Raw genomic sequence first — 5,000 nt, 5'->3', positions numbered from 1 at the left:
AGAGAATTGAACTTTCGTTTCTTATCTTGACCAATACTGACATAAATGGTCACTATCTGCAAAAGATGATCACTGGTGATCGAAAACTGTCATTGTGTATGATGGCGAGAGAGTTGAGTGGAAGATTTTAAGAGTTCTATTGTTTTAATTATTAAGTCAAAGCTAAGCTGCTATAATTTTCCTTACTATTGTTGTTGTTGGTATATCAATTTCTTTTCCTAATCTTGAAAAATTAAAACGAGTTCCTTACGATAAAGCAAAGCTCTTTCACATTTGCTGTGGATTCATCGTTTTGGAAGGACAATGTGTTAGTCCACAAATACCTGGATCACGACAGAGATTTTAATGACCACCACGTAGTGATCTACGAAATGCCCACCATCAGCATTCTTATGAAAAAGAATAAATACCAACTACTTACTACTTTCACCATTGCAGCTATAACAACGCCCCATTTTGGTGAAGCTACTTTGACAGCGCTCATCTTACTCTAGCTTTTCTTCGGACTCTGATCTTTTGACAAAAAAGTGGTGTGCAACTGATAAGGAGACGAAAGTCCTAAAGTGTATCTAGACCACTACAGCGCCTCGCACACACCTCTACCGCTCCAACAAACGCTAACGGATCGACAATGTTACCGCTTTTGGTTCATAAACAATAATATGTTAAAATTTTATTTTTTAGAGATTAGAGAAAGCGGACTAACGCAGATTACTTAGGGCATTAATTTTTGCTTGATTAACTCAACGCCAACTTCAATGACTTGCACCGATGATACTAATCAACTTGACGTAAGGAATGAAATGATACTTTTACTTACATGTTGATTTAACACCTGCACACACAGAACTATTTATCAGCTATTAAAAGTAACTGTTATTAATATTAAGTTTATTGAATAAATAACAATTTTAACTATTGATTAGTAATGACAAAAAATAAATACAAAAAGGAAAAACTTCTTGGGGTTATCTTAGGGTTATCTAAGACCAATAGTATATCGTCTCCTTCCTACATGATTATTGCTTATAGGTGAAATATCATTGTGCTTTCTGCACACACCTCGGTGGTTTGACTTGCTCACCAGCCCACTAATAATGAGTCGAAACATTTAAAAATCGTTCCTGAATCAAGAAAGTTGGCAATTCAATTCTCCAAGACCGAGGCTTAATGTTTTATCATGGATTTCCAGGTGAAATTGCCTCATTATAATGCAACAGCAATAATCATCATAATTTTGATCGTAATAACAATAGAAGTCGTAAATGAGTAACTCATACCAGGATCAGATGTCAAAGACAGTACTACGTAACATATCGAGATGGCTCATATAGAACTCGTAAACTTCTAAAGCAAAGGTCATAGTTGTGGGCATCAATAATATATATATATATATATATATATATATATATATATATATATATATATATATATATATATATATATATATATATAATTCCAGCCAATCAGATGAATAACATGAATCTATTAAAAAAACACTATACCCGATCACAAGAACATGACTTTGGCTCAGCTCACACTCTCTAGGCAAATGTCATTGCTCGAGATGAGAAAAAGATACTTGCAAACTGAAAAACTTGTTTAGAAGTCACTGAATGTATTGGTTCCCCATCCTTGAGGAAGTGCACTTTCGGTAAAGAACTTGACGTTATGACGTCATAGGATCCCACGGAAGGACAGCCGAAGGCTAATCGAGACTAAAATTATAACAATATGAAGGCCATTAGGAAATAAAGGCCATATGTATGTTAAGAATAGAATATATATATATATATATATATATATATATATATATATATATATATATATATATATATATATAAATATATATATATATACTTATATATATATATATATATATATATATATATATATATATTATATATACAATATATATATATATATATATATATATATATATCTAATATATATATATATATATATATATATATATATATATAAATATATATATATATATATATGTGTGTGTGTGTGTGTGTGTGTATTTCATGATACAATAGAAAACTGTTGCTATTAGTTCGCATGAGTATAGAAAAATTATTAATATAATATCCTATTTAGAAGAAAAGATTACACGTTCAATTACGTAATTTGTGAAGACAATCTTCATAAAACTGACTTAAACACAATAAAATAAACATTCTAATACATAATTTTCAAACGTATTTCAGTGTTTGGAGGAATAAGCAAAAGAAAGTGCATCTTTGATAAGTTCATTTAATAAATTCAACTAAATACCAAGATCACCTTCATTGCTCCATCCTTGAACAGGAGCTAGAACAAACTACTCCTGATTGAGTTGAGAATTCTTTGGAAACATTTTTTTCTTCACAACGCAAACTTGAAAGGGTTACTTCCCTAATTTATTTTCTGATACTACAAATGAAATCTTAAACAAACCTGATGATTTGTCCCGGCAGTGAGGCGTATTTAAATGTAGTTACTGATAGGATAACTTTTACTCAGTTTGCTATTTACAAAAACTTAGTTTAACTCGAAGACAGATCGTCCTGAATACGCAATGCTACACTGAAAATATTCATTAGTTTATGAACCCAACAGTCAAGAAACCAGTAGCCAAGTAACAATACAAGCCGATGTACGATATTACATAGTAGGATTATATAAGCAAAACCAATGAAAAAAATATACATGGAACAGGTTTTGGTCGAGAATATGAGACAACCTTGACACTAGACATTGCGTCTCCAGTGTATATGATTTAAGATTCCAGTAGTAGTGTACGAATGCAAATATTCTGGAATATTAACAGAAAATGCTAAAGGGCGTGAAATTTTGTAAATAAAAATACGCATATGAATGCATTCTTATAATGGTAATTTTCACACACACACACACACACACACACACATATATATATATATATATAGAGAGAGAGAGAGAGAGAGAGAGAGAGAGAGAGAGAGAGAGAGAGAGAGAGAGAGAGAGAGAGAGAGAGAGAATAAACACGCTAAGAAGAGCAGGTTCGGCCAGTATCACAACACACCGACTTTCGAAAAAAAAAAAAACAGCTAATTGAGGACGTTCAAAGCTACATGGGAATCCTTTTTAACTGTGACAATGACTTTACCAGAGAGAGCAACTGAAGCTGAACTACAGATTTAGAAAACCTTTGAAGATGGCCACACATCTCACTTTTCCTTTCCCTGACTCTTTTTCCGCTTCTAAATCTTGCAGAGTTCCCTTCTACTTTTTTAGAAATTACCTTTTCATTCCTTCTCCGTTCATCCATTACGTTTATATTACTTTCAAATACCCAAATCAATTCCATACTTCCACTATCCATACTAACATCCGTTGGTTAATCTCCTTCCTATTTACTCTTACATTACTCTTCCTAATTTCTACTTGCAATTATGATAAATCATTATTTCTATGAAATAATGATGTCATTCTCTAAAGCTTCTTTTCATTATTACTGATTAATACTGCATCATTTACGACCCTTTCTCGACAAACGTGCATTAGTTTTACTTGCCGTTTCCCTCATATTGTTATCACTCAATCTTTCCAAATATCAAACAACGATAAAAATAAAACTTACGAATCAAAGCATACATCCAAAAAACAGGACAGTTTTTGAAACACATTGAAATTTGATTTGATCAGAAAACTTTATCTGACATTTTATTTGAATCTGAGTATCTTTCTTTTTAAGGATTTTAATGTTTTTAAGATGCTCAGTGTTAATAGATAAATAATAAATATCTATTTATAATAGCTTTCAATTTCAAACTTTTTTTTTATCAATAAAATTTAATATGTATATTTTCTCTAAGGAATTTATTCGGGCCAGCTCTGTAAGAGTCAAGTTTGACACATTGGGCCGTTAAATCTCTATCCCTTTCATTATGAAAAAAAATCTCTTATAGTTAACCGTACCACTTTCACCCGAATAAAAAAGGACTGGTCCTTTCTTTAGGTATGTTTTTTCCACACAGCAGCACCTTAAAGATACCTTTCATCAAAATAAGTGACATTATACCTCAACATATCACTCTCGACCAGGAATTGGTACTTATACATCATTCAACATTTTATGTGGCCAATTTGATACCTAGATAATAGTTTTCGTATGCAATCTCCATTTTACTTTAGCAGCTTCCACGATTGCGTCTCTCAGATCTGCTTATCTGCAATCCCTGTATATCACTTAACACAAGAATGTATTTTCCTTAGACAACATACTTTAATCAGCCTCGTTTGCTCACCATCGTCTCTTTTTGCATTTGTTTTTTTTTTTTCAGTGTAAGTACTTTTCCTTTCTTAAGCTTTTGTTCAAATACACAAGTAAATATTCATCAAATATTATGATATATATCATATTGATGTCGTGACCTTCTATCTCTCTGGTAAACCTCAACACAATTCGCTCATCTGTCCACCTAATGCATATGCAAACTATATTCTTTCTAACCAGACTACATACACACATATTCCTTCATATGTACCCACACCAGCCTGATCTACCTATTGAAAAGGGCTCCAATACTAAATTCTGCTTACACTATATATATAAAGTATATATATATACATATATATATATATATATATATATATATATATATATATATATATATATATATATATACAAATACCTGCAGTTTGGCCGGCCAGAAGCTCTTATCAAAAATTTAATTTCCCCCTGGGTCTTTGATACCAAGGCAGAGCGAATTCGATATTTAGAGATATTTGTTGCTTATTTGAATAAATGCAAATCACAAGTGTTAGTGATAAATTAACACACTCAATACACACACACACACACACATATATATATATATATATATATATATATATATATATATATATATATATGTGTGTGTATATATATATATATGTGTGTGTGTGTGTGGCTGCAGAGTAATATTGTAGCGAAAAGTATGAAAGATATAGAGAGAATAATGTGGAAGTAAAGTGCAAGGTGACTGAGGTAA

At 31.5% G+C, this 5,000-nt stretch overlaps 1 protein-coding gene across 1 annotated transcript in view; it reads right to left on the bottom strand.

Moving 5' to 3' along the window:
• LOC137652414 (uncharacterized) overlaps positions 1-5,000 on the bottom strand; it is a 605,768-nt gene that overhangs the window by 49,441 nt on the left and 551,327 nt on the right. The window lies entirely within an intron of this gene.

The sequence above is a fragment of the Palaemon carinicauda genome, chromosome 1 (assembly GCF_036898095.1).
Source record: "Palaemon carinicauda isolate YSFRI2023 chromosome 1, ASM3689809v2, whole genome shotgun sequence".
In the NCBI taxonomy this organism is placed as follows: Eukaryota; Metazoa; Arthropoda; class Malacostraca; order Decapoda; family Palaemonidae; genus Palaemon; species Palaemon carinicauda.
This window is presented reverse-complemented; position numbering and strand designations above follow the sequence as displayed.